We start from the raw sequence: 19,650 nt of genomic DNA, 5'->3' as shown, positions 1-19,650 counted from the left end.
ACATAAAAAGAGCTGAGAGAGCAATGTATTTTATATAATACAGGATTTTTCTTTAACTTTCCTTCTATGAAAAAGAATGAATGCAGAATCTACTCCAACAAAATTAATAGGACATCATTTTTTCCTAAGGGCTCTGAAGGTCCTAATGAACCCTGTTCACTTTCCCTTTCTGAATGCTACCCAGGTAAAGTAGGGCCTTGAAATGTCACAGAAGAAAATAAAACTGAACACATAAGCCTGACAGCAGGCATTATGAAAACTAATGGGCAGGAAGATTTAATTTGCTCAAAGTGCATCATGGATTATAAAGGCATAATTGCATATTATAAAGGCATAATTACTAATCCTCTTAAAGGTTTGTTTAAATCTAATGATTCTGTTGTGGATTTTCAGGCTCCTTGATACTACAATTGGTGCTTGATGGTGGAAACCTGAATTCATCTGGGTCCTGTTCAGTTGTAGCCACCAGTTAATTCCCTGTAGGTGAAACTATGCAAGGTGCTAATGATCAGGGTGACCTTCAACTCCTGAGTCCTATCAGCTTCTATGGGGAGATGAGGACAGCTGTGGGTCCACAGAGGACAGGGCTGGCAAGAAAACATTTGTTATCTCACTAAGCCAATCCCCAGTCCCCAGGCTCCAAGGCCATCCCCTGAGACACTGGACTGGACCACTAGAGTAATGAATGTGACCAGCATGGAGGCAGCACAGGGAGGAGAGAACTGCTTTCTTTCCACCTTTCCCTGTAGAGTGGACCCTGCCTCTGTGAGTTCCCTTCCACTGCGATGGTGGTGGGGAGACAGTTCCAAACACAAGAGCCAGTGGAAGGAGTTCCCAGTCAGCAAAGCTGCAAATTCTGAGCAACAAAGGAGGACTGGTTTACAATGCAATATATACAATAAGAATCCATATGTCTCTGCTGCTATAAATAGTTGAATAAATAAGAGGGAGAGAAGAAATAAATCTTGTGTTTTGTCTTTTTGGTGCAGAAGAAATTAAAATACTCTGTCCTCAAAAAAGTGATGCTCAACTCCCCACTGTTTAGGTGTGGAATGAACATGGTTACTTCCTTCATAGGAACACATAATGGAAATGCAGGGAAGAGATAATTTCACAGCAGCAAAACTACACAAATGCCACAGCAGCCAGATGACCCAGGTCATTGTCAACAGTGACAAGGCATGTTGATGGTGTGTACCTCTGATATGATGGGATGAGAACAGCATTTCCTTTCTGTTGTCTTCCCTCAAACAACCACAATGCCTGTCTGGTCAGGAGCTAAACAGCAGAACAATCCCCAGGGAGGGACTTCCTGCAAAACACCAGAGCAGTACTGCCCAAAACTGTCAATGTCATCAAAGCCAGGAAAGTCTGAGAAACCACCATAGTCAGAGACTCTAAGGAAACATGATGATTAAATGCAGTTCTGGCTTCTAGGTGGGATTCTGGAACAGAAAGGACATTTGTGGGAAAACCAAGGGAGTTGGAACAAAGAATGGACTTGGTTAAACACTGTGCCAATATTATTCCACTAGTTGTAAGAAGCATACCATACTAAGGTAAGAGAAGAATAGTACAGGCAACTTGGACAAGGATTGTACTGGTCAGCTTTTCTGTTGCTGCTACAAAATACTGACATACATAACTTAAAGAAGGAGATATATATATTTTGACTCATGGTTGGCTGGTTGGTTCTTTCCATGGTGGGAGTGTGGGGTGGAGTAAAACTACTCCACTCATGGCATTGGGAAGCAGAAATCAGGGAAAGAGGATAGAAAGGAAGGGATGGTCATCAAATGAACAGTCCCCAAGCTCACACCTTCATGACTAACCCAGAAGTGTTCTTTACTAACCACCTAGACGTGTATCAGCTGATCAACTTGACAATCACGATTGGCCTTCACAGAGGCATGTGGAAACTCCATACCATTTTTGGAAATTGTTCTGTAAATATAAACGGCATTATAAAACCATTTATTATTCTAAAATGTCATGCCTGGGAATGGAGCGCAGTATCAAGAAGAATCCAACATAAGAGCAGCAGGGCAATGCCGTGGGTGACCAGGGAGACAGAGGACACCTATACACAGACACTCAGAGCCAGAGTTACTATCATCCTCTGACACTCCACCCAACCCGGCTTCTGAAAGTCCCCTGAGGCCATTTAGCAGACAGTATAATCCCCATCACACTAGAGCAAATCTCAGGATAATCAGATCATGTCACAGGCCATGACCCGGTAAAAAATTCTGGTCCTAAAATCTCCCCACCCTGAGAGGAAGATGCAAGAGCAGCGGGAGAATATGAGGGAGGCTGAGGCATCTTCTTTGCCCTCTAGCCTCTGAGACCATCACCCCAGGGTTGCCCACTTGGCAGTAAACAGCAGCCCAGGGTATGTGAACTATGATTCTGCCTGGACACTTTCCTAACTTTACTCAAAGACTTTATGGATGGTGCTGTTGTACTTTATCTCCCCATGGTTCTGCAGGGTCAGACTCCTGTTGTGTATGATCTTGAAAAAACAAGCAAATAAATGTAGAGGTCAATAAAAAGCAAGAGGGTAAGCAACTCTAAATGCTATCATTTTTTGATTTGGGAGACCAAATTCCAATCAATACACAGTAAAAGTGAACAGATGTACCTTCTTTGAGTGGAAACAAATTAGGCGATTTACCTCTAGTATAATAATTTTGACCTATGGGACATTTATATATAAGAAACTGAGTGCATCAATCCCAACACAAATTCAGAGAGAGGCTAAATGTGTGAAGTCTCCTTTGCACTTTTGACTTTGCCAAAAGAATGATGCTTTCAATGCCTATTAATCTGGTAATCTATGCCGTGATAGAATCATCTGGGGTGAATAAATAAACTACATAAGCAGAATGAAAGTCAGACATGCTTCTCACTGGTGACTCTTCCACTGCTGGGAGTAGACTTTTCATAGTAAATTGAGTTAATGTAGGCAATTTCTCTGGGATACTCAGTTCATCTTGAGAACATCAATCCTCTTGAATGTGCTGAGAGGGAGCCCATGGACCAGGATGTATGAGCCCTGTGTAAGCATCCCTGGCCTGCACTTGCTGCCCCAGCTCCCGAGCCCAGTTCACTCCATCCTTCTCAATGTTTTCCTAGGCTGAGGATGTTTTGTGTGCCACGGAAGCTCACCTTGCATATGAATAAATGTGTGATAGCATCAAGGGCTATAAAACTGGGAGGCTTACTAAATTGTGATGAGACTTCCACATTTGCCAAGCAGCTTTTGGCCACTTCTGTCCCCCAGCCTCATCAGAGTTGATGTGAAGCCTCATGTCAGTCATTTCCGGCTCCTTCATCTCTGTCATCCCATCATGGCACCACTCCCATGACTTTGCCTAACTTAGATGCTCTTTAGGACACTGGGAGCACCATGGACGACTTTATCTTATAGGCGCAGGGTCTGGCTCTGTCACCAGCCATGCGGGTTTGGGCAGGGGAGTTAAGAATGTTGATTGATAGTTGAGAGGTTAAGGCAAAATTAGTGTTGTTTTTCATTGTTTTATATTTTCGGGTGGACAGTATGTCCGAATACACAGTTTCTAAAGCCCAAATAATCGTGCTTGTCCAAAGGCTTCTTGATAACCTAACTCTCTGCCACTCTGTAGAAGACGTCACATGCCTTGTTCAGGGCTCCCAGCATCCTGAGAATTAGCAGAACTTGAGGCCAGGGCTGGTCCTCCAAGAGCATACTTCTTTCTCAATGGTAGCTGCACTTTCATGGACTCTAAGAGGAGACCATTCAGAGACCAGCAAGAGAGCTTCAGTGCCATTCAGAGAGCTCTAAAATCTTATCATTTTAGTCTTTGTTTGATTGTTTGTATGTATTACAGTTAGTTATTCTTAATTTCCAAAAGGAAAAGCAAATTAACATCCTATAAAAACCAAATTCTATTTTCGGAAATTAGAAAAGCTGACTTTATTGCCTGTGTCTTAACAAAGTACCCTAAAAACAAGGACTATCCATAGAGATCTCTTTCAGATAGGAAGGAGGTCAAGAGATAGAGGGAAGAAGGAAGAAGGGGAGGAGGAGATGGGAAGGGGAATGAAGCTGCACTACGCACCTGTACCAACACACGATGTGATGCACACACTGCTACTGCAAACATGCACTCATAGAAAACTAAAACTGAGAAAAACAAGAGCGGTCATTATAAGATTTTAAAATCTGGGCCTCCAATTCTAGAGTTATAGAATAAATCTAATTTTCATTTATTTTTCTTTACGTAGAGATATGAAAATTTACTTCATGTCCTTCTAATAAAGTGAATTAAAATATTGCCTTGTTTATGCGATATTTGTTGACCCATAGATTTTCTTCTTCATCCTCACAAAATATCTTCAGCCATCATGTTTATATCACCTCCTGTTTCATTAGGTAACCATTTCCTACCCATTGGGTAAAAATTGTGAAAACAGACATAGAGTTTCCCCTAGGTTCCCACCTCTCCAGCCCAAGCAGCTCCACGTGACAATAGTACATCTGAGGACCTCCTTCATGGCCACTTTAATCAACACGTCAACATATGTTAGAATCCAATTGATCTCTAAAATGCAGCTGGTGACACTTCCTGTATTGCTTGGACCCATGCTCTCCGCTACCTGTCTCTGTCCTCTGCCCTACAGTGGCTCTGAAGCTTTGTTATGAAGGGAAGGGACGTGGAGCAGGGGAAAGATGCGTGTGATGCTGAAGCAATTGCTCTTCAGGCACTATCCCGGCTCCCTTAGGAAACAGCTCTCCCAGGTGGTAGGCCCTCTTGCGCAGTGCTTCTCACACATTAATATTAGGTCATTACTGTCAGGAAGTATGCATTACGTATAGTAAGATCACTTTAGTTATTATAGCCCAATGAGGAATAGTGCACTGCTACTTTAATAGTTCTATTCCACAGTATGATGTAAAATCCTGGTGGAATAATACTTTTAATAACTAGTGGCCATTATTCTGATAGTATGCCATTATCCCTTGGAATCCCGCATCTGTAACTGCTGAATGTCTTACTGCAGCAAAAGCTTTGAGTCTCTGTCAATCGGTTCATTCGCTCACAGGACTGGCTGGATGAGAACAGTTCCAGCTGAATATGAGGGTGTGACTTTATTTGGGGACAAAGAGTTTGGTTGAGATCTCTCTCAGGTATGTTTGGCTTTTTTTTTCTCAGAAGGTGAAGGATTGGTTTTTCACATGCAATTATTTTTAGCAATGCATGGTTTAACTGAATGAAACTTAATCAGATTTTATTGTACTTGACAGAACAACTTGTTACAGGCAAATCTTGTACTTCTGGGCTCCAGAGCTCCTCAAATCAAGTATTCATTGAGTTGTGACATGAAAAAATTGTTTCAGTGCTTATGTGGCCTCACTGTAGCATGCGGGGAGCACAAAGCTCCAACATATTCCTTGTCACTCTGGCACTTTTGTGCATTTTAAGCACTAATCATAGGTTGCGAAAAGTTAGTAGTGGCACCACTAAGACTGAAAGTCTCAGATTTCTCCAATAGAGGCTTACGGTAAGCAAGTAAAATGTGAATATTTTGGAGAACTTTCACAGATTATCCCTAATTACATCATTTCATATGGGAAAAAATTTCTGGTTTTTGCAGGCATCATCAAGGACTAGCAAGATCCTTAAGATTGATGGAGTGAGAAAGCTTGCATTTTACTTGTCAGACATAGTTTATAGGTAATAACTCCTACAAGGGAAACAGGTGAAAGAGAAATGAACCATTCCAACCCAGGAGCTCCTGGGTGTGACTTTGAGGGAACAGAGGCTTTACCCAGTGAGCAAGGCTGAAAAAGCTGAGGATGACAGAGGGGACATCCCCACCAGCTCGGGTTCTCAGAAGCACTGCCCAGTGCAGAACAAGTGTCCACACATTTCTTCACAGCCAGGACTTGCTGGCTGGTGGGCAGAGAACTGCAGGTGTTCTCCCTCACTTTACATCCATCTCCAGCCTCCTGAGTCCTACCCTCTGGGAGAACCTTTTACTCCCAGGTTCATTAATGTTTATTTCTGGAGTTCCCAGCCCTCTTCTCTCACAGTCTCACTGTCCCTGGTACCTGCCATCTCCTTCTGGTCTTATTTGTATTTAATGAGCCTTCTACTTCCATTTACGGTCCTGGTGGAGGCTGAGATCTTTATGCACATTCTGTGCCCTGTGCTGTGTACCTGCAAGAATAGAGGGAATGAGTGAAAATAGAACCTCTGTCTCCTTGTCTTGGTCTCATACTGTCTTATCTTCATTGCTCATTATTGACTTTTTTCTGTTACTACGTGTTTGCTGGTTGTGCAGAGTTTTCTACTCATGGCTAAATCCAACTGGCTTCTTACCAAGAGTAGAAAGCCCTTTCTTATTTCAAGATCATTTTTACTATCTCATATACTTTTATCATAGGTTTATGCTTTTATGTTTTAATGAGAATTTTGATACACTTGGAATTTATTTTAGTACAGTATAAGTGGAGGGGGATCCAATTTGTATTTGCAGGTTACTAAAAAGTTGTTTACAGTGTATATCAGCACCCATACATTTCCACTGATTTAAAGGGGCAAATTTATATTTTTACTAAATGTTCATATGTTTGTGAGTTTATTTCCAGATTCTAAATTATATTCTTTGAGTAGTCAGCTCTTCATATATCTGGTGTCCCATTATTTTAATTAGTATTGCTTTCTATTGTGTTTTTAATGACTTATAGAACTAGTTCAACTCATTAATTTTTCCTTTTGGAACTGTCCTATATATTCTCACACAATTATTTTCCCAAAAATATCAGAATTAGCTCCTTTGTATAAAAAATAATATTGATCATATATTTTGTGTCCATTGAGTACCCTGTATAGGCTAATTTATGAAAATTGGCTAATTTATGAAAATTGGCTTCTTTGCAGTTTTATTAATACTATTTTTAATTTTGTACCCAAGAGTAACATATGCATTTCATTAATCTTCTGCTTTGTTCCTCATTACTATTTTAAGATCTTATTCTTCTCCATTGTATACATACCTTGTGAAGTTTATATTGAATTATTTTATCTACTTGTGTTATTCTTATAAATAGGATATTTTACATTACATTTACAAACTAGTTCTTGTATTTAGCCCAGCTATTAATTTTACATTATTTTTGAATTCAGGATCTTGGTGAATTCTGTAATTCACTCTTACTTCATATTCCTATATTGAATGTTCTTCAGTACTGCACTTCCCAGCTTCAAACATGAAGATCACTATTGATTTTTGTATTTTCATACATCTATATCTATGTCATCTATATCTAAATCTATGACTATATTGACTTCTTTAGTTCTAGTAACCATAATTTCTTCAGATACATTGGTTTGTGGGACCATCTCATATTTTCTACTACGTAAATCAGAAAATTAGAATTAGAGAGAAATTTATCAACAATTATACTATTATTTAATTCTTGCCTACCTCAAAGAAGTGTCAGAATGATTAAAGAGACCTTTCCTTTAAATTAGTTTCCACTGATATAGAGAACAACTCCACACAATTACTAGGATTTAGGGTAGCTCTTTGCATTATTAATATGCAGAACTGGAAAGATATTTGCATTAATTCAGATTTTTGTATTTTTGTGGCTGGGGCTCAGTACTCAACACCAACAATTTAAGGGAGTTGTGGTTTTAATTTGGCTCACTGTTTCAGAGGGTTTGGTTCCTCCTTAGCTGGGTCCAAGGTAGAAACATCAGAATGAAAAAACATGGCAAATCAGAGCTGCTCAACTCATGGTGTCTAGGAAACAGAGCAGGAGAATGGCACCAGAGAGGAAGGGGGCCAGGACCAGACATAATCCCCATGTTCACATCTCCATGATTCACCCAGAGACACCCAGAAATGTGTTTTAATGATTCCCTGGGTAATTCTCAAAGCAGTCAAGTTGACTATCCACTGTAACCATCACATCCACCCTGTTAACTCAATAGCAAACCTATCTCCTTAAACCATATGTGCTATTCAAATAAAAACAAGCCAATTCTGCCTCATATGATACAACTACTCTACATGCAACTAAAACAATGTAATCCCTTCCTTAAAGTCTCAACAATCCCAGACTTCCTAAAATTCCAAGTAAAAATCTCCTCTGAGCCTCAAGTCAAACTCTTAGCTGAGAACATCTGTAAAAATTTTAAAAGTTACATAATCCTAAGGTACAATGGCAGAGGATAATCATTCTTATTCTAAAAGGGAAGAACGAGGGATAGAAGAGAATGGGACTAAAGCACGACTGAAGGCCAGCACTCCAAACATTATGCCTTGTAGCTCCATGCCTGGCATCTGGGGCACATGGTGATAAGATAGGAATTCCAGAAGGCTTGGGCAGGCCCACATTGCCTTCCCCTTGGGCTAATTTTACTCACAGCCAATGGCTTTTCTTGCCAAATGTTTCAAGTTCCTAGCACCTCTGATTCTTGGGGTATTCACTTCATCTTTGTCTTCATTGCTATACATTCATGCACTTCTCAGGGGATTCTTGCCTGGACTCCAAAACATTCCTTTGAAATCTAGCTGGAACCCTCCATGACATCACAACTCTTGCATTTTGCAGGCCAGTAAAACAAGCATTATATGTGTGATGCCAATGTCTGCTGTCAGTGGAAGCAGTACCTAGACCCTTTGGGCCATAGCAGCAGTGGTCTGAGTGTCTGGATGGCTGAGTAGAAGTGAGAAGAATCCCAAGAAACCAATTCTGTAAGAAGCCCTTGTGAAGGAGGGGTTCCAAGGATGAAAGGTTGAAACTATGAACACTTGAATGGATGGGGTCTTTATGAGTACTAAGATATTCTCAAGGCATCTTTCTTCTTGTTCTTGTACAAAATACTTTTTTTAAATGGCACTAATTTATTCAGCAACCATATTTTTTTGGATTCAGCTTTACATATGGTTCCATTTGGACCAAAATTTAAGAACTTCAAGTTTTTCTGCTTAGCTTTTTACCCCTATTTTTATTATAAATTGAGCTAAAAATCAGCTGGCAGTCCCCATGCCACAGCCTGAACATTGGGCTGCCTTGACATTTCCTCCACCACTCTAGTATACTGTCCTTAAACAGTGCCTTCTTCTAAGTCTCAGGTACAAAGTGTAACATGCATGGGCTTTAGTTCAATTGCCAAGAAAGTTCTTGTTCCCAGTTAAAAGCTCGAGGCTGCCCATTACTGTTGGCATTCCTATCAGCATTCTGTTCTTCTGAGCTCAAACCAGAATCATTCATCAGACTCTGCTTACAGTATTTCTAGGGCTTCTCTAACCCACATCTTCAAACCCTTCCAAATTCCTCTCACAAATCAGTTCCAAATGCTTCTAAACTATGTGATCAGGCATAGTCAAAGCAATGATCCTATTTCTGATACCAATGTTCTGTTTTAGTGAACTATTCTCTACTGAGATACAATAACCAACACTCACAATTTAAAAAAGAGATTTAATTTGCCTTGTGATTGCAGAATGTTTGGTCAATGGTCAGTTGGCTCTAAGGTAGAAACATCATGCAGGAAAAGCCTGGTAGAGCAAAGTTGCTCATGTCTTGGGAGTGCAAGAAGAACAGGGAACAACAATAGAAAGGAAGGGGAAAGGGACCAGAAATAAACTCCAAAGTTATATCCTTATTACCCACCCAGCTACAAACATAAGTGTGCTTCACTAACTCCCTGAGAAGATCTCAAGCCAATTAAAGTGACAGTTCACTTAAACATCACAACATTCCAAACTAAAAATGCTAAGACCTGTGTGTTTCAAGAACTGATCATGGACCTATGAAATGGAAACTAACATAGCAACTGTTAAGATGTAGCTTCAAGGAAAAGCCAAATAATATGTAAAAAGCTGTATTTTGAAAAAGTGAGAACACAACCAAAAGAAGTCATCTAAGAATGAATAATTATCAAAAAACCTAAAATTTCAGTAGCTTGACTCACAGAAATGTATTCATGGTTCACAGAGTTGAAGGCTAGCAGAAGTCACTTTAATCAGTTAAACTATAAATACTTTCATAAAGGATATAAGTCTCACATGATTGCTAAAGATCAGAATGCTGTCACAAATGTCAGTGGGGCTGGCCTTATTTATTCCATCTTGAGGATGGGAACAGGAAGATCCTAGAAATATCACTGAGAAGATGACTCAGTACTTAGGATTCCCTAGGTAGCTCCATCCACCACTTTCTTCTAGCAAAGTGAGTGGGCCTCCCAGGAATCTGAGGAACCCAAGGTGTTTGCCCCAGGAGCCCAGCTGCAATTGAATTCCTGTTTGACATATTCCAACCTACAGCCATATATGAAAAGGGAATCTCAGCCAGTGATGGTGAACCTTTTAGAACTTTTAGTGACACATACAGTCCAGAGTGGCATGAGTGCCATAAGTTCACCAGCACCAGTCTAGGCACTGCATATCCTAGCCTTGCTGGCAACACAGGTGTTCTTTAGAAGGGCAGTGGTACAGGTGAGAGGACCAACAAGGAAGCCAGCTCACCTAAGAGCATGATGTGAGTGAGCCAGCTGGTGTGTGACTTTACTGCACACAGGTACTCATTTGTCCTTGGTTCTTCCATCTTTGACCTCCACTGTCCACTTGGGCCTTGAGTCTTCCTCACTGTTCTGCAGATGGCTGTTGGGAGAGTCAGTGTGACATGCCTTGTGTCAGTTGTGTTTCATCACTATAACAATATACCTGAGAAAATCAATTTGTATGGAGGAAAAGCTTATTCTGGTTCACAGTTTTAGAGGTTTCACTCAAGGGTCAATTACTCTGGGCCAGTAGTGAAACAGCACATCAAGGTAGGACTGAGTGGTAAAGGAGCTGCTCACCTCATGGCAACCAGGAAGTAAAAGAGAAAGAATAAAGGTCTGTGGTCCCAATAGTCTTCAAAGGTACCTAAGAGAGTGGCCTAATTTCCTTTTGCTGCATCCCACCTCTTAAGGATTCTACCCACTCCCAAAGGTGCTATGCATTGGAGACCCAGCCTTTAACACACAGGCCATGAGGAACATTCCACACACAGCCTATAATATGCCTGATTCGTCTCCATCTTTGACTAAAAGGAACCACATCGATGCCGCCCACATCTTACCTGGTATGGAGTGGATCCACCTCACCACCCAACCTCAAGAGGGGTCAGAGTATCTTCCTTAACAGGAAAGCACTCCCCAGGGCCCATTGCATGTGAAAGAAACAGACAATGCTATCAGTGACTAGAACTTAAAACATAAATAACTAAAACAGAATTTAAATCTACTTTGATCTTTAAAATAATTCATGCAGGGAGCAACATGCAGCATGAACTAAGTTCCTCAATATAGTTAATAAACTTAACACTTCAGATTTTTGCTTAACCTTTAAAATGTTATATTCTCTACCTATGAATATATTACAATTTTTCCAAAAAAAAATATTAGCTTTAGAAAGATTTCTTAATTTTATTATACTTTCATAGTGAACTAATATAGTATCTTTTACCTTCTATTGTTATTATTCACACTGGCCATTAGTCTATAAGGAATGAATTGATATTGTTCTGGAACTTTTGAAGAGTTTGATCTCATAAAAATGATGAAAAAGATTTTGAAGTCCCTGATGAAACATAGTTATTATATGAAGGTAGACATTTTTAATTTCACTTCATTATATATAGTAATATTTCTTTAAATGTCACAAATATGTGTGCCTTATATCCCTGATTTTGGCTACTAAAGGAAATGAATCTTGGCTTTCACTATGAAATACTTTAGTTTACCCTGTGTTCTGTTGGGAGATTTAGTCATTAAGGAGAAAATAAGCAAATCCTTTTGAGTCAACTTCTATTTAAGTCAGCAAGACAAGAGATTGTTAGAAGTTGACTTAAGCTAGGAAAACCATGTCACTTTTATCACCAAAAGCAGTTTAACTGAACACTAAATGAATAAATGTTTACTTCACTGCTTTTGGCTCAAGGTGGCCAGAGCCAGATATTTTTATCTCTTGTACCGAACATCTGGTACATTTATTGAAATGAATTTTTTAAAAGGGGAGAGGATGTGTACAATAGGACCGCTGACCTATGCTCTCGATCAAAGGGATCTGACACAGAAATTCATCAGAAAAAAATGCAGGTGCCTACTTTGCCCTGAAATTCTTCCCATATCACACCCCTTTCATCACCCCGTCAGAGACAGAGTGTAGTTTAGCTTACTAAGCCTGAAAATCACATGGAGTTTTATAGCAGGAAAATATGTTACAGAGATGCATGTATTATGTTTCTCCAAAGAGATATTACTGGTTAAAGGTTAATCAGTTTTATTGTATATCTCGGTTTGCACTGAGCTATTACCTAAATAGACTCAAGTCTGGGTAACATCCTGAGTTGTCTCCACTCTCATGATTGCCTTCCATGAGCTTGAGGTTTGAATACCTTCAGCCAGAACTGTAGCACTGGTCTGAGGTAATAGTTACACTTGGGAAAAAGATATTTTGTAGATCACATACTTCCACACAATTTTTTTTCATTCTAAACTAAGCTAGGCATAAAAGGGCTTACAATAGACAGTTTTACCATAAAATTTTAGGCAGAGTGTATTTAAAAGTTCATAAAGCCAGCTGATAATAAGAACAGCACATTTTCTCATAATTAGAGATTTACTGTGGTATTATAATTTAATTTCTGCAAAGCAACATTCCATATGTCAGGTTTTCAAGCATGTAATTGTGAGATGCAATTCAAAATGCCAAGTGGAAGTGGCACATGTAGGATTTCTAAATAATAATGTCAGGAACAATCTGGGCTTATAAGAAATTGGGAAATTGGGAAGATTTATGGCATCCAGCACTTGGTGTTTCAAAGAAGACAGCCATAAATGACTGAAGTAAAGAACCAAAACATACTCTTCAAAGTGGAAACCTGAGGCTGTCTTGAGAATTTTTCCTGTAAATGTATAGACTGGTAACAAACATGTGATGCCATGTATGCTCTTGGGCTGTTGACATTTCATCATGGATGTACTGTCAGTTCCTAACTTGCTATTAGTTGTTCCAGAGTCAGATTTCTAGGATATGCTCCATCATTCGTAACTGTTGTGGGTTGACTTACGTTGTATTCACCCAAAATTTGCATTAGCATCCTAATAGCAGTACCTGAGAACTCCTGATGTGGGACAAAGGTCATTTCAAATGTAACTGAATGAGATGCGCCCATACTCGAATAGTGGGGTCTATTTCAATGTGTGGAGAGTCCTTACGGAAAGGAAAATTATGGAGACAGACACGCACAGAGAAGATGTCATGTGACCATAGAGGACAGCGGGTGATGCTTCAAAAAGCAAAGATTACCAGCAATCAACTAGAATCTCAGAGAACACAATGGTTTCCTCCTCACAACACATCCTGGCTTCCTGCTCCCACACATCCGGGCTCCTGAACTGTGAGACCATACATTTCAGCTGAGTGAGCTGCTCAGCAAGTGCTAGTTAGTTATGGAAGCCTTAGAAAACGAATACAACAGCACTGCCACACTTGGCATCAAATAAAAGACCATGCTCAATAAAATGAGCATGACCAAGTAAATGAAAATGTACTTGTGCAGAGTTAGATGCGGTTCATTTTTAAGCTAAAGTCTACTTAATAAAGATTTCTGTCAGTGGCTCACAGATTTTAATTATGCACTAAGCCTTCATGAATACAGAGTAGTAAAATTCCATAAACTTTGGAAATATCTCTGCTTTTTCTTGGTGAATTTTGGAAAGTAATAATATTGAAGTCCCATACTCTTAATTCCTAGATAGTGAATCTTTTAAAGACTAAATCATGGAATACGGAAGCAAACATGAATAGGATTATAAAGAGTATTATATATGGTCATTGCCATCATTAATAATTTTATTTTAATCAAAAATGTCCTTGCATATGGCTTATTTAACTAGAGAATGGAATTTTCTTTTCTTTTTCTTTCTTTTTCTGAGTAAATTGTAAAAAAAATTCCATATAAAAATATGTATGTTGTTCTCTTGGACCTTTTCCCGTCTGTAAGAGATCCATCCCCTTGTCTCCTTCAATACCTTCTTTATTTTACCTCTATGGTTGTACTTCACCTCACTAAAATGAGAGAAGGGGTGGGGAAAGGGAAATAAGTAGAATAAAGATATGCCATGTACAGGAACCAAATAACCTCAATGAATGTAGAACTTTTATGTCATAAATGTAAACTAAGATTAGTAAGATCAAAAAGAACAAACATGGGAAAAGGGAAATTAGAGGGGAAGATAGGAGGGAAGAGGATTAAAAAAACAAACTAGGTTCTATTATGTACATGTCCTCACTCCCCAAGATGGTTGTAAACTGCATGTACTGCAAGAATGTACTTATTTATTATAATACATAATATTATAATATTATAATATATGTATTTATTAAAACATGTTAAAATAAACATGTATTTATTACATACAATCATGTATTTAATAAAAATAAATAAAAAGAAAACAATTCTAAAAATATGTATGTTGTTTCTGAATCTTGCTGAATTTTTTTTTAATTTTTAAATTTGGTAGTTTTGTAGCCTAAATTTGGAAGCATTGGCCTGCATAGCTAAAGATATTACATTGTCACTCTGATTGAAATCTTTGTGATAATGATAGTCATATTGGATGAAATGTAAAGGAAATATAAATAATCACATGCAATCATATAGGAGATAATAGCACTGTGCTACAAGCTAAATGAAAATTGTTCCTACATCCTAAATTATTGGTCTGTATTTGTGCATATTTGGAGATATAGAAAATAGTACAAATACGTATTTGGAGACCTGGAAAACTTCATTCTATTGTGATATAAGGTAAATTTTATTCATTAGGAAAACTTTAGATTAAGGCTGTTATATTTTAACATTTGTAGATTTGTATTTCATCTAGTAACTTCCCAGTCCTACAAGGTTTATCTCTTGACTAATCAATTTAAATGGTTGAAAATCCATAAGCAGAAATATACATATGGTGCAAATCAATGTGTCAGAATCATCATTAATTAAACCACGAAAAGGTAACATTTTGTATAGAAACAAAGAAAGTAGTTCAGTGATTGTCTTGGCCTGGGGTTGGGAATTGGGATCACTTTATGGAGTGGTGGGCTGCACTGAAAAATGTCGTCCAGTCAAAATATACCTATTTCTTGACCAACAGAGCCTATGAGTTCTACCTTAGTGGGCAAAATCGTACCTTAGGGGACTAAAATGTGGATTTTGAGCAGGGAGTTGATCCTGGGCTCTCCTGGCCTGCCCTAAATGCCAAGGCAGTATCTTTATGAGAGAGAGACTGAGGGAGATTTGATCCTCACACAAAGCAGGAATTGATGGGCAGTCAGAGCCGGAAGACTCACCCCTAGGGGCTTGCACACTGCAGCCATGTCACCTCCAGCCACAGGAAGCTGACAAGAGCAGCAGCCAGAAGAGGAAACAAACCAGTGTCCTCCGTGATCTACCTCCTCCCCAACTGGACCCCTTTAAAAGGAACTTGGACTTCGGCCTCCAAATCTGTGAGGAGATATATTGCCATGATCTTAAACTGTAACGTTTTTGTCATTCATTAAAGCAGTCTAAGGAGACTGATAGATCTAATGAATATATCCGAAAATGAGGTTATAACATTGGCTGTACAACTCTGCAAATACTAACATTCATTCAACTGTACACAAAATGCGTGAATTTTATGCAATGTAAATTGTATCTTAGTGAGCCTAATTTTCAAAAGGCCTTAATACACATACCAAAAGAGTAAAATTTTAAAATAATAGGCAAATTTCTGTAATCTTTTTGTAATCCTGCAACACAGATGAAACATTTTTCTTGCGATGTACATTGTCTTCTATTCTAATCTATGTGTTTAAGTAGTAATACTTACTTTTTCCAAAATTAAATTTAAGGAAAAATTACTTACTAGCTTTATTTTAAAGAATTTATTGCTTAAAATTATTTTAAGAATTTTATTTTAACATTGAACAGAATGAAGACCTTAGAATTTCACCTTAGAATTTCAACAAAAGAAAATGGAAACATCATATTAATTTTTTAAAACCACCTATATCTAGAACATATGAAAAACTGTCCAAAATCACATTTATATGCACTGATGTTTTTAAATGAATAAAAAATTTGAACAGATACTTCACAGAAGAATGTAGAATACGGATGGTAATAAAGCACATGAAAAGCCGCTCGACACCCATAGTTATATGTTTTTATTATCCTGGGAATTACCTGACTATATGTGTGACAGAATTCATAAGACCACCCATCTAAAAAGTAGGAATTTTACTGGATGTAAATTATTTTTCCAAAAATACACAAGGAAAAGCTACAAAACTACATCATTTTCAAAGGGTTACAGAAACCAATTCATTAAATGCAAATGCGATAGCAAGCAATAATCAAGCATTTATCCTGCCTTGCCTATGTCAATGGCACCACTGGATAAATATCTCAGAGATGAGAAAAATCTAAGTGGAATCCAAAACAAAGCAGCTCATGAGAGTGCAGAGGGGAAAGGTGATTGTCAGGACCTGGGGCAGGGGTTAGGGAAACAGGGACATGTTGATCAAAAGGGTATAACCTCCACGGAGACCAGAGAAGAAAGTATGTGTGCGTGCGTGTGCATGTGTGTGTATGTGTGTGTGTGTAGCCTATTGCATGGCGTAGTGACTGTAGTTAATAATACTATATTGTATTATATTGTATTATAATGTATTATAATGTTGTATATATTGTTGTATATTTCACCATTGCTAACAAATGTTCTCACCATAAAAATATGCTAAGTGTTGGAGTAGTGGCTATGTTAATTTGACTGAGTCTTCCACATCATGTAGAGGTATATCTCACATGGTATATCATATATAAGTTATATCGTGACAGCACCATGTGTTGTACCTCATATGCATATACAGTTGCAATTTGTCAACTAACAACAGAAAGATCAAGAGAATAAACAGCTAGAGCATCACAGTGAATAAAAAGACATAATAGAGTTGCAATGTGCCCATTCTGCAAGCCCAGCAAATAAATGAACTCAGGCTTAACTGCAATGGTGCTGGCCTCAGAAAGCAGCAATGGGATGCAGCTCCAACCTGAATAGGAGCCAGCTCCACCTCCAGCCCTGTCCAAGAGATGTAACAGACTCTGGCCTCTGCCTCAACTTGTTAGAAACAGAGCCGCCAGAGCGCCTGGCTGACCTGCAGCGAGAGCAGCAGAAAGCAGAGCTGAGCTCAGGGGAGCTGAAGGCCAATGCTGGGGTCCCCAGCAGGAAGTCTGCAAGAAGACATGGATGAAGTGGCCTGGAGTGAGCCTCATATCAGCACTGATCCATCCTGCACTGTGTACATGGGAAAGGAGTGCTTGAAAGTGACCCTGAGGGTGACTTCTGGGCACCTGAATTGAGAAATATTTCAGTGCAAAAAAATTTGAATAAATTCTATGATTTTGAGATAAATGAATGTGTGTAAAAATGCTATTCTATCTCACAACTCTAAAACAATAATGGAAAATAAATATTATTTTCCCATTACCTCTTAGCTCTCTATAATACATATATAGTGTAAAGTCCTACAAAAACTTCTAAATGTCTTGTTATCACTTTCCACATCTGCTGCATGTCCAGAGCTCTCTGGTTTTCCCTTTACCTGGTCGTGGCTTCCCAGATATCTAGTTTATCTGAATCCTTCACTGTGTGAGTAATTTTCAAAATACTTGTGGAAATTATTATTTTCAAACAGTGATTTTTTTAAAGTATTTGTAGGCAATGTTACTTGAAGACCTACCAGATGCTTGGCATATTATATCACAGTTGATCTTCACTATAAATGTGAATAATCAATAGGCTGATGAGAGGCAGCTCGTAGGATTTTAGATTTCATATGTGAAAAAATACACAAAATAGAGATCAACTTGGATTGATAACTGCGTTTGAAGCAACCAAGGAAGTAGTGTATCTGGAACATATTTAGAAAAGAGCCATTGGATGAAAAGGAGCCTCACTTTATTCTTGGAAATTACCCCAGTGCCTCTACCACTTACCTGCATAACATCTCCGCCTGTCCACATCCCCTTGAGTGCCTCTTCCTCCTCCATCTTTGTCAGGTTGCCTTATGATACCATAGCTTTGACATCACAGCACATCTATACCTAGAGACCATAAACCATGTTCTCACATTGGCTGGACATGCCAACTTCCTTTAGTGCTTATTCATATTACGCTCTATGAAATAGACTGATCTCCAAAACTTCCATCAATTTTAATGTTTTGTATTTAAAAGAAGTATTTTTCTATCCCAGGAACAAGCTCTAATTTTATTACAGAAAGACTAGCTAGCGGTAGAGTGGCAAGGCTTGCTACAGTAGGATTCCAAACTCTCAGATCTGTACCATACTTATTTTGGACTAAATTACTATTATTCAGAGTTTGGCTTTTAAAGGAAGGGAATTTCATAGAGTTGAGTATCTTACTTGATATCGAATTGTAGAATTGAAGCAGAGTGGAATTCTCTAATGCCTGCTGTTGGCCCTTTCCTCCAGAACTGCTACAGTGAATGGAACTGTGAAGTTTATAACTTTCAATGAGTTTGATATTTACCAGGTATCCTATAAAATGTTTTGCATGCACTATCACATTTATTTCTTACATAATCCTGAATTTCAATATACTTCATTTTTTGACAGAGGTTAACTATTAACTATGGTAATTCCTGCAAGATAATTTAAAGCAAGACCAAATTTGAGGCCAGACCTGGCCCTCTTGGGAATCCACCTACTTAACAATGTGAAGTTTGTTTCAGGAGTCTCAGCTTTTCTCAGCTTTGTTAAAATAAATTCTGAAGGTTTCGTGCTGATAATCCTCATAACCTACATGGCAGTTGAAGCTCACCTAACTGTTAGGCACGCGTCCTATACATGGGCTGTGAAAATCTATTCTCTATGATTTAAATCTCAAACGCCACATTGTAGCTGCCCATTTGAAGCAAAGAAAGAAAAGCACCATTTGGTTCTTCTCACCTGCTGTGTCTCCTGATGTCCCACCTCTCTGTGACTCTCTTTAGGCAGACGTAGTACCAACACATCAATGGTCACTGGGGGTGGCACCTGGGGACTTTGATGAGGAAGAAGCCAATAGAGAGTTCATGTTCCCATCTCCCCAAGTTCTAGTGAAGATCCAAACTTGGCTCCTCCTTATTTCTTGGAGGGGCAAAATGCATGTGGGGGACAGCAAGAGGTTACACATTAGGATGCCACAGTGCCAGCCAGAATATTGCTTGTGCACAGCAAGTTGAATCAGAAGTCACTGACCTGTTGTATATATCATAAGGTGGCTTAGATACATTTATGCTGGAAGAGGTTAGTGTGTAGAGAATGGGAACTTCATGTTTTCCTAATCTGTAGGCAAGAAGAGTTTGCTTAGCTACTCACTGAGATGCTTTGAGTTTTTCTATGAATTCTCCAGGTGGTAGTTTTGTACAATAATGGGAAATGAAATTATTGACCTTGGGAATTTATTCTGTGTTGCTATTAAGTCACTTTCATGCTTTGCCTTAGGAAAGTTCCAAAAGTCCTTTTCTTTGTGTCTTTGATAGATCCCTTATCCA

The 19,650-nt window shown here is 38.8% G+C and overlaps 1 long non-coding RNA gene across 1 annotated transcript; it reads right to left on the bottom strand.

Moving 5' to 3' along the window:
* Positions 1-14,904: 14,904 nt before the first annotated feature.
* Positions 14,905-19,437, bottom strand: LOC147824600 (uncharacterized). Its single transcript, XR_015442139.1, has 3 exons — positions 19,064-19,437; positions 18,089-18,196; positions 14,905-15,553 (listed from the first exon to the last, which is right to left on the bottom strand). It is a non-coding gene; the product is annotated as an uncharacterized LOC147824600 (long non-coding RNA).
* Positions 19,438-19,650: the final 213 nt, after the last annotated feature.

The sequence above is a fragment of the Heterocephalus glaber genome, unplaced genomic scaffold (genome assembly GCF_053883595.1).
Source record: "Heterocephalus glaber isolate CG9 unplaced genomic scaffold, H.glaber_assembly_v1.0 deba00001537, whole genome shotgun sequence".
NCBI classification, from domain to species: Eukaryota; Metazoa; Chordata; class Mammalia; order Rodentia; family Bathyergidae; genus Heterocephalus; species Heterocephalus glaber.
This window is presented reverse-complemented; position numbering and strand designations above follow the sequence as displayed.